Raw genomic sequence first — 12,021 nt, 5'->3', positions numbered from 1 at the left:
CCATGCAATTCCCCTCAAGCAAGGGGCAATCTTCCTTCGAATCCGAGGTTGTGCATCTCGAGAGTGGGTTCTGTGCTCGTTGAGCAGTGGTCGTTTGCAAAAATAGTTTTTGAAAATTTTTACTGAGGTTGACTAACCTTCTCGAAAAGTATTCCATTTTTAAAACTGGACCATTTCTCGGACCCAAAAGAGGAAAATTTTCAGTGCTCACAGCCTAACTTGCATGATTTTAAATCAGAAAATTGAACAAGCATGTTAATCTAACTCTCATTCTGGTCAATTTTTTTAGGAGAAAACTAAAACAAAAAATGGTCAAAATGATGAACTAAGGGCACAGTTGAGTCAGGCTTCCTGTCTTTTCCATTGTCAACATACTTGCCAAGAAGGGCACTCTACTTGCCAGAAAGGCACCGTATTCGCCAGAAAAAGGCACAACAAACGGCTGAAGGTTCCCTCATCCTCCAAGCAGCGAGGTATCAAGTCGAGTGCGAAGCACGAATTGGAATGGATCGAGATGCTCCATTCCCTCATCCGGCGCATCGACAGATGTCACCGAAGGAAATAGCCGCGAGCTGATTATGTTGGGCGTGAGCCCGCAACTTCCTGTTCATCCATCAACCACCCAGGGGAGGGATGAAAAATGAGAGATTGAAGAATAGAGAGATGTGCGATGAGAGAAAAAGTGAGAAAAGGGTTTTTTCAAAAAAATAGAGCTTGAGGGCCGAGTGATGTGAGGATCACAAATGAGAGAGGGTGGGGAACACTACCCGGTGAAACAGGCTCCCTGTGCACATTTGAGTGTCGTGTCTTTTTGTTTCATCTCGATTCTTGTTTTGAGTCGTTTCGAGTGTTACTCGATGTGTCTAGGTTGCGTGCCTTTTTATTTCCTTGTTGAGTCATTTTGCTGTGTTCAGTCGTGGGCTCAATACTTAGTCGAAAACTCATCTCTCAATTTCGAAAATAAAATCGTTTTGCGCTCCGAGTGCCGTGCCGTTCTCCACATCTGTGCAAAACAAGATTCGTTCTTTCATAAAACCGCAGGGTTCAACCCAGGTCATGCGAGAACAGTAGAACAAGGACCTATTTGAAGCTATATGGGTTCCAGACTACAAAGCAAAAGAAAAGAGGAAATGTCGGGCATCTGAGTTTGTTTCAACTTCAGTAAGTTCCGAGACTACATTCTGTGTGTACCTCTTCAAGTCTTGCCAAAGCTCCGAAGTATGAGTGTGCCTCTACCTCAAGCTCAAGATCAAGTCTGTTTCAAGCCAAAATGGTAATCAGAAGTGCTCTCCCTGAGTACCATTCCCCGCCAGAGGCATCTTGGCTGTGTTCGCAATGAGTTCCTAGGAGACCAACTGCGACGGTGGAAACTAGAGTTCGAGTGGCTGATGCCTAGGACGCAAAGGTTCGGGATTTCCGAGACTAAAGTCTGGTTTAAATACCCAGAGGCGTGTCCTCGGCTTGAAGTCTGTATGGAAGCCCCATAGGTTGAGATAGCATGTATGCACCTCAATTCTGGATACTGAACCAACCTAGTCTGTCACCCCGTTGGAGAATAGGGAAAGTTGTGAACATAGCCAGAAAGGAAAGGTAGTAACTGCGGTTTGGAAGTACAGTCAAGAAAGCGCAAGAAGGACCTACTCTTTTCAGCTCAAAATGTTTCTGCGGGATTTTCAAACTCATGTCTTCGATGTGTAGCTCATTGTCAGTCGGCATGCACGAGGTGTATCCTTTTTGGAATGTATCGTGACCCCTCCGAGAGGTAAATCGGAGGTTGCGTTTGGAAATTGGTCTACTTAAGGCTAGTATTCCCTTGTTCGGTATTTTGTTTCAAATATGCGTTGTCACGCACACTCCACCTGCATTGTTATGCTCATTTGTTGCATTGTTATGCATATTTATCTAGCATTGTTATGCTCATTTGTTGCATTGTTATGCATATTTATCTAGCATTGTTATGCTCATTTGTTGCATTGTTATGCATATTTATCTAGCATTGTTATGCTCATTTGTTGCATTGTTATGCATATTTATCTAGCATTGTTATGCTCATTTGTTGCATTGTTATGCATATTTATCTAGCATTGTTATGCTCATTTGTTGCATTGTTATGCATATTTATCTAGCATTGTTATGCTCATTTGTTGCATTGTTATGCATATTTATCTAGCATTGTTATGCTCACTTGTTGCATTGTTATGCATATTTATCTAGCATTGTTATGCTCACTTGTTGCATTGTTATGCATATTTATCTAGCATTGTTATGCTCATTTGTTGCATTGTTATGCACATTTATCTAGCATTGTTATGCTCATTGTTGCATTATTAAGCACCCACTTCACTAGCATTGTTATATCCATTGCATTGATTATGCACATCTATCTCGCATTATTATGCTCAATTACTTGCATTTTTATGCACCAGTTCACTTGCAATTATCTTTCTTTCTCCTCGCGCCTGCGACGGGTTAGACCTTCTTCGGTTAAAAGCATTCGGAAGAAGTCCCAATGCTCACACCATTTTGAAACGCCGGGATACGTCCCTATGTTTCTCCCTATTCGGTTAAAAGCATTCGGAAGAAGTCCCAATGCTCACACCATTTTGAAACGCCGGGATACGTCCCTATGTTTCTCCCTCTTCGGTTAAAAGCATTCGGAAGAAGTCCCAATGCTCACACCATTCTGAAACGCCGGGATACGTCCCTATGTTTCTCCCTCTTCGGTTAAAAGCATTCGGAAGAAGTCCCAATGCTCACACCATTTTGAAACGCCGGGATACGTCCCTATGTTTCTCCCTCTTCGGTTAAAAGCATTCGGAAGAAGTCCCAATGCTCACACCATTTTGAAACGCTGGGATACGTCCCTATGTTTCTCCCTCTTCGGTTAAAAGCATTCGGAAGAAGTCCCAATGCTCACACCATTCTGAAACGCCGGGATACGTCCCTATGTTCTCCTCATCGTCCTTAAAAATCTTGGGATACGTCCCTAAACACCGAGTTACAGCTTGCTGCATTTGCATGATCATTGAGTTATGTTCGGCTTCTTGCATATCTTTTGCATTTTGCCCCCCCTTGCCTGCGGGCATGCCTGCGGGCACATCTCTGTTTATCTTGTATGTTTGTCTAAGTCTTCGGCCTTGTCAAAAATGGGTCGTCTCTGGGCTTTGACATTCACTCCCGTCACTTGTGACTTCCGAGTTCTGTCAAAGAGGGGCAACTGTAGACACCCCATTTTTGACCGACCTTAAGACTCAGACGTCACCGATTGAGCGCTTGGTGATGTTGCATAATGTGCTCGTTCAGAAGTTTCAGAGTCGCGGCCGTAAGCCCTGCCTCCGGACTTCCGAACCCTTTTTTGTGCCTTGTCTCGGTTTGCGAACCAGACTCGGTTTTCTCTGTTTCTTTTCCTGAAGGGAGGGAGAGGTCTCGTAGACCATCTCTCAATGTCCGTAGGCTACATTTGGTGGCCGTAGGCCATTTTGCCCATTTCGGAGTCCGGTTCCCGGTTTTCGGAGCCGTCAGGCCGTGTGCCTCGGTTCGGGACCGCTTAACCATCTCCTTTTGCTTTGATTTTTGGCATACATCTTATTTCATCCATTTTGAGGGACACTGGGGGCTGAGAAACCCACTTCGAGGTCGAATACCATTTTCGGTGCTTAACGGCCCATTTCCGGGACCCCGAACTGCGTGTTTTGACTCCGGAACATTCGTTTTGCAACGGTTTTCGCTCATTTTTGGCAGGTACCTCTGTTTTATCACAAGGAAGGTCACTGAAGGGTGGGAGGCCAGCAATTGTTGCAGCAACCAGTTATCTCTCCTCCGGGGCCTCCCGGCGCCCGTTTTTGCAACTTCCGGGCTAATGTTGAATACCTTAAGGGTAGTGTTGCCAACTTTCAACCACGTATCTGTGATGTACACACCTGAGAGGCCCCTAAAAGTTCATGGCCGGCCATTAAGGTCATCTGACCCTTTTGACCCCTTTCTTCCGGGCTAATGTTGAACCTCTTGGACTTTTTTTCTTGAACTTTGAACCACATATCTGTGATGTACACACCTGAGAGGCCCCTAAAAGTTCATGGCCGGCCAGTAAGTCAACTTGACCCTTTTGACCCCCTCTTTCCGAGCCATTGTTGAACCCCTTGGGCCCACTTTCTGGGAATTTCAATTACATGGTTGTGTTGTACACACATAGGGCTACCTCCCCAATACCTGGCCGGCCAGAAAAGCTGGTTGACCCTTTTGACCCCTAGCCGGCCGGCTAGGGGGTGTGGCCGGCCGGCCACCTCCAGCAAAAGTGAGCGGCCGGCCGTGCTCTCCTCACTGTACCCTTTCCAGCTGTGGGGCAATATCCCCTAGATATTTTCTGTATCCGGGGGATATTTTGGGAGAGAGAATTCCTCTCCATTTCACCCCCCTTTTACACCCCCTTTCTTGACCTTATAACCAGCTGAGGGTCTTCTTCATGAGGGTTAGAAAAATTCTTCTCCAAGGACAAACCCTAAACTCCATTGTCTTCTTCTTCAATTCTTCAAAAAACCCTAAGTCTATAATCTTCATTCCTTCTACACCACCAAGCTCCACCACCACCATCTCATTTCCAGCAGCTAGGAGGGATTCTTGAAGGCTAAAGAAGCTGCAAATCAACCCAAGAAGTAACAAAAGCTTGGATCTTCAAGGGTAAGTTACACTTTGATCCTTTTGACCCTTTCCTTTGATCTATTTCTAAGCCTCATTTCTTTTTGGTTTCAAGCTTCGGCCCTAACTGAAAAGGGCCATATTTTGAGCTCATCTTCACTTCTCATTAAGGGCTCAACCTTGTTTGAGCCCTCCATAATATACTTGCTTCATTGACCATCTTGTATGTCATAATTTTGCATGCTATTTTTGACCCATGAGCAATTTATTTTCGAGCATGTTATAAACTGATATGAGGCATATTTTGAGCCCCTCTTCAACATTGGATAAGGGCTCAACATTGTTTGGTGTTTCCATATGTCACTTGTAGTTATATCCCCTATTTGGCCCCCATTTTTGCATAAATTAGTAGCCCTCTTTGCTTCTGTTTTTGGACCTTGGTCCGAACTGAAAGTAGTCTTATTTTGGCCTATACTTCATGTTTCATTCACATGTTTTTTTCTGTTTGGTGATTATTTTATATACTTCATGTTATAGCACATTTTGGACCTTGTTTTGCATCCCATTTTTAGCATATTTGTATACTGATTTTGAGGCTGCTATATACTGTAAATGTTCATATTTTTGGTCCATCTTCAGTGTTGTAGAAGGAAATTTTTCAGTTTGATTTTTGCTTATACCACTTGCTTCATTACCCCTATCTTGACCCCTATTCTTGTGTGCTATTTTTGCCATGCTTATACTTGCTGTTTGGCCATGTTTATAACTGGAAAAGTGCTTATTTTTGGACTGTCTAGCTTTTGTCTTTGCATTGCATGTCCATATTGTGCATGTTTAGCATAGCTATAGATCATTACGGATGCCTAATGTTACATTTCGGGACATTTCCTTGCATTTCACGTCATTTCGCCTCATCCCGGGGCTGTTTTCCCCTTGTTTTGTTGCTGAAATTCCATTAGCATGCTTGCATATCATTCTTGCCATGTTGCATCACATTTCATCATTGCCTCGGTTTGCGTGCCCGTGTGCACGCATTTCGAGGCACCTCATTTTCTGCCATCGGCATCTTATGTGAGTGTGGCTGAGGCTCTCTCATGTTAGTATAAGTCCATTCGTCATTTTCCATGTCATTTGCATTGCGTATGCATTGCCTCGGTTTGCGTGCCCGTGTGTACGCATTTCGAGGCACCTCATTTTCTGCCATCGGCATCTTATGTGAGTGTGGCTGAGGCTCTCTCATGTTAGTATAAGTCCATTTGTCATTTTCCATGTCATTTGCATTGCGTATGCATTGCCTCGGTTTGCGTGCCCGTGTGCACGCATTTCGAGGCACTTCATTTTCTGCCGTCGGCATCCGATGTGAGTGTGGCTGAGGCTCACTCATGTTGGCATAAGCCCATTTGTCATTTTCCATGTCATATGCATTGCGTATGCATTGCCTCGGTTTGCGTGCCCGTGTGTACGCATTTCGAGGCACTTCATTTTCTGCCGTCGGCATCCGATGTGAGTGTGGCTGAGGCTCACTCATGTTGGCATAAGCCCATTTGTCATTTCCATGTCACTTTAGCACCGCCTCGGTTTGCGTGTCCGTGTACACGTACTTCGAGGCATCTCATTTTCATTGCATCTGTCATCGCCTCGGTTTGCGTGTCTGTGTGCACGTACTTCGAGGCATCTCATTTTTATTGTATCTATCATCGCCTCGGTTTGCGTGTCCGTGTGCACGTACTTCGAGGCACCTCATTTTCATCATTCTATCATTGCCTCGGTTTGCGTGCCCGTATGCACGTACTTCGAGGCATCTCATTTTCATCATTCTGTCATCGCCTCGGTTTGCGTGCCCGTGTGCACGCATTTCGAGGCATCTCATTTTCATTACATCCCGTCACTTTCTCGGTTTGCGTGCCTGTGTGCACGCATTTCGAGGCATCTCATTTTCATAACTTTGAGTATGTTAGGATTGTATCCTAGTTGCATTTCATGCATATCATGCACATTGCACCATGTCCGGAATAGGAGTTAGCCCGGGCACGGGAAACGAGGTACATTTCGTACTCCGAGTGACGGAATGTGTCTCAATTCCCCAGTCACCGACACTCCGGATTATCCATGATGGAGTTAGGTTTTAGCTGTAGTCTCATGTGCATTCATCCTATATTGAGTTGTGCATTTCGACTCCTCGGCCATCATGCCTCGGTATGCGTGATTGGTGGCACGAGGGTCGAGACATGCATATATCTGTGCAAATACATTGCTATGCCCCTCTCCTGCTCTCTGTTGCAGCAAAATCAAGAATCAGCATTTTTTTTCGGGGCTTGGCACGCATTTCAAGGACAGATGTAAACAGAGGCTAATTGGGGCATTCCGGTGGATTTCCGCGCAAGACAACCCGGACATGCATCATCCACAGAAGCAAGACAGTCCCTGGCTTGCACGCCAGTTTATTTGCTTTCTAGTTAATTCATTAATTAATTAGAATTCTGTAATATTTTGGACTGTAATATTCTTTTATTTTGGGGACTGTAATATTTGGACTGTATTATTTATTCGGACCCTCCGAGTGAGGGCACAACTGTAATAAGTGTGCGTGAGTGTGATGTATGTCTTCCAACCCCACGTCTTTCTCCTTTCTATTTATCCGCTTACGATGGTTAGATTAGGACATATTTAAATTGGCATACAGTATGACAGCATGTTTGCATTCATTCATCTGTATTGCATGCACCGGGCTCGGCGCATCATACTAACTGCATTGTACTTTCAATTTCAAAGTTGAATACATGTTAGTTGTAGCATTTCATATGCCATCTTAGAATAGCCGAGCCTACTATAGTTGCATTTTGCATGTGTTGCATTAAGCATTTTTGTATACTTAGGATCATGCATGATTTCTAATGTAGTTTCTGTTTTTGGCTTGGAGTACTCGGTAAGATTTATGCTTTAGCATCCTTGCATGTGTGTGAGTGAATGCCATGATAGCATGCTTACCATGAGGCTATGTGCTTATCTGATATATCTGCCTGAATGCCTGTGGGTGAAGGTTGGGTTATCTGAATTGGAATGAATCATCAAAATGTTTCAAGCCTACCTGCGGGTAGCAAACCATTTTCAAAAACAAACATGAAATGTTTTGTTCCAATTCGGGCGACCCGGTCTATACTTATATGCTGTGAGCATCACATAGTAACCTAGGCTAATAAACCGGAATAAGAACTCACAATGTTTTCAAAAATTGATATCATGGTTAGTAGAGGCCGGTCTATGACCGGGCGAGCGGGGGTGCTCACGAAGTGACCTTCCCCAATCGTACCCAAGTTCCCGAGCCGAGGCAACTTTGGTGATGACGGACACGTGGCCTTTTGGCACCGAGTCAGGGTTTCCTAAATTTCCCAAAATGAAATATTTAGGTGGCGACTCTGTATCTGGCAAAGCAGTCCATGTTTGGCACTCCTTTCAAAAATCTGTTTTCCTAAAACGATTTGCCGGATTTGGACTCTTTGGTTCAGATTTAGAACCGTGACTGCAAAAGTCGAGTCCGAGCTGTAGCGAGGTCCCCCGCGGGCTTGTTACAAGGAGCTCCACTCGAGCGTGACTTTCCTCGCTCGAGCGGACTGTAAAAGTATTGGATGCATGAAATTCATCCTCGATGGGCACTCGACCCCCGCTTGAGCGCGAGACACAAGTCCTCGCTTGAGCGTGCATTCCCTCGCTCGAGCGAACTGTAAACACATGCAAAGTACTAGATACACGCATTTCACGCTCGAGCATCACTTTACTCTCTCGAGCGGACTGCATGAACTCAGAGTGTACGCTCGAGCATGAAGTTCCTCGCTCGAGCGTGGATCCAAAATCTGGAATTTCCAGAATTGTCTCCAAGCAATTTCAAAGATCAATTTGCAAAATCAAAGCCCAAAGGTAGTTCAATTGAACCCATTTCCAAACAAAACTTCAAGAACATGATGAACATGCAACATGCATGAATTTAATCAACTTCAAAGCTTCCAATACATAATCAAATGAGTCAAAACTTCCAAAAATATGATGAATTCATGAACTATAACCCAAATATGGACATGCATGTGGGGATTCTATGAAAACAACCTCAAAATTCAACAATGTATACATGCATGCATGATTTAAGCTTCAATTCAACATGTTAGAACCAATTCTAGACTTAGATCACTAAAGACTCATTAAGCATGCAAGGTATAACTAGAATTCATAATCAAGAAGATGAATATCCTATCTTATGTCCTCAATTTTAAGAATGGAAGCTCAATATTGCTATCTACTCTTCAATCCTTTCAAATTCGAACAAGAAATCTAGATGGACTCAATTTTCTCCTACCTCTCTCTCTCTCTCTCTCTCTCTCTCTCTCTCTCTCTCGGTTTTGTCTTCAAAATGGCTGAAGATACAATGCCAAATGTGTATTAATCAAGTCCAAACAAGTATTGACAAGGTAGCCCACTAACATGGCAAAAGGGTAATTAACGCAATTAATGTAGTTCAACACTAATTAATCCGAATTAATCATTCTAAATCAAATTTCAATTAAACATACCATAAAATCGCATAAATTCTAATTAACATGAAACACTAATCAATTTCAGATTCGGCCGCCGATAAGGCCTTCAATTTACAGTTCGAAACTTAAAACATGAACAGATAATTCAATGACAAACAGATAGAAATGCATTTAAACTAATACACTCAATCAATCAGTTCAGAATGTCAGTCTAATCAGTTACTTAATCATGTTCAGTCACAGTTTAGCAGTAATCAGTGCTATTATCAGCAAACAGTGGTGAGGGTTGTCACAATATTATAATGAGAAGGTTCTATATCACATAGCTAAAGCCATTGGTAAACCCTTGAAAATAGATATAAACACAGCCACCTCCTCCAGAGGAAAGTTTGCCTGAGTTTGTGCGGAAGATCGATTTGAGTAAACCTTTGATCTCACATTCTACAATTGGTGTGTATACCTATGGTATTGAATATAAACATCTTTATTCCTTCTGTTTTTCTTGTGGAATGGTGGGTCATCGTAGAGAAAATTGCAGTGTGATTCCGACAAAAATTCTTAGTGGCAGTTCTCCGTCCAAACCTGAAGAAAATTCAACCGTTGTACCCGAATTGACTAATGGGACCAGCAGTCCTCCATCTAGGTTGGGCTGTAAGGAGGGGAATTTTACTGAGCCCAGTGGTGAGATTTTCGGCCCATGGATGATTGTTAATAGAAGAGGTCCTCAATTTAGTTCTAAGGGGAAAAAATGAATGCCTTTTGAGGTTAAGGGCAAGGCCCAAAAGCTAGGTTTAGTCAAAACCAACCTTGTGGGTCGAGCCCATTTTAAAAGAGAAAGCTCGAATAGTCCTGCACCCTCTAGCAAAGGTCTACACCCTGAAAAGAGTTTATTTTCTGAGCAAGGTGTGACTACACCTAATTCTTTCACTAGTCTGTCTCCTGCAGTTTCCCAGATGTTCAATTCTGAGGTAGCCAAAAACCCGTCCCCTGATGGGACTATACCAACTGGGAAGGATACTCCTGTAGTCCCTTGAGTGCAAATCTCTCAACCTCCATTAACCAGATCATTAGAACTACCAGACCCACCTTTTCATTCCTCTGAAGTTAGTCTTAACTCTCTTTTTTAGTCATCTTCCATCCATGGAGATCCCGGTAGAGAATCACCATAGAGTCCGAACTGGCATGATCTATTTGTCGTTTGATCAAGAAAACGAAGCCTCTCACTTGGTCAATATAGATTGGTGGATCGGAGAGGCCCGCCTAATAGTTGAGCAAGAGGAGATCAACCCTTACTGCATCAAGAATGTCTCGGTAAGGGTGAGTTCTATCAACTCAGTGGTTTGCGATCACATGAGAGTAAGGCAGATCTTAGAAACGCCTGACTATGTTTCCCTTCCGTCATTTCCTAAAGCTGTCTCCATGAAGTTACTCATTTGGAACTGTAGGGGCGCTGGTAACAAAGCCTTTAAATGCACCCATGAAGGAGTTGGAAAAGAATCATAAGCCTTCTATCATTGTCTTGATGGAAACAAAATTTGAACTGAGTTCTATGGGTTCATTCTTTAACAATCTTGGTTTTATTGCCTTTTCTCATGTCGATCTAGTTGGTAGAAGTGGTGGCATTTGGGTCTTGCGGGATCCTTCTCGTGCCACAGTTAAAGCTCTTGATGTTAATGCTCAAGTTATTTATGCCAAAATCCAACGAGACAGCTATTCGGACTGGATCTTGTCCGCCATCTATGCTAGCCCAAATCTGAGGATGAGGGATTCTTTGTGGGAAAACTTGGAAGCTGTGGCTCAAAATATGAACAAGCCTTGGCTTGTTATGGGGATTTTAATGATATCTCCTCTCATAGTGAGAAACATAGTTTCTCTGCCCATACCAGTATTGCTCGGACTTAGAAGTTTGCAGCTAGGATAAATAGATGTAATCTCATGGACTTGGGGTGTTCTGGGCTTAATCTCACATGGTCTAATGGAAGGCAAGGCTTAGCCAATACTTTGGAAAGACTTGATTGAGAGGTGTGCAATACTGAGTGGCAACTCGTTTTTTTGGAGGATATTGTCAAGAACCTCCCTTGTACTTATTCGAATCACTCCTTTATGATTGTGTATACCCAAGGTATGTCTGCTCTTAATCCTCTAGCTAGACCTTGTAGAATGGAAGTTGTTTGGTTCATTGACTCTAGTTTCACTAAGATTGTTGAAAATTCTTGGTCTGATAGCCATTATTCTATTCCTGTAGCTGTTAATTTGGTTACTAAAAATGCTATCTCTTGGAATAAAAATGTTTTCTGTAACATATTTCGGAAAAAAAGATGGTTGTTGGGGCGTGTTGAAGGAATTTAGAAATCTCAATCACAGGTGTATGCCCATAATTTATTTTTGTTGGAAAAGGAGCTTGTGAAAGAATACAATAGTATTCTTTTTCAAGAGGAGCTTCTTTGGTTCCAGAAGTCCAGGGCTAATGGATTTCTTAGGGGGAAAGGAACACTCATTTTTTTCACGTTTCTACTATTACTAGGAGACGAAGAATGCGAGTTTCCTCCCTCATGGATGGTGATGGTTGTTGGATTTCTGACCTTGAGATGCTGAAAAGACATGTCCATAGCTACTTTTGTAACTTGTTTAAGAGTGACTATGGGCAGTCTTATCCTTCTATTTCTACTATTCCTCACCTTGTTCTTTCTAATGATAATAATTGCTTTCTGTCTAGACCTATTTCCACCCGAGAAGTGTGGAAGACAATCAAAAGTATTAAGGCCTTCAAGGCCCCTGGGAGTGATGGTATTCCTTTCCTTTTTTACCACTCTCATTGGGAGATCATTGGCCCCTCGGTTTGTGCTTTTATTCAAGACTA

Source organism: Camellia sinensis, chromosome 5 (assembly GCF_055761805.1).
Source record: "Camellia sinensis isolate YWXY chromosome 5, ASM5576180v1, whole genome shotgun sequence".
Classification (NCBI taxonomy): Eukaryota; Viridiplantae; Streptophyta; class Magnoliopsida; order Ericales; family Theaceae; genus Camellia; species Camellia sinensis.
Note: the sequence above shows the minus strand (reverse complement) of the source record.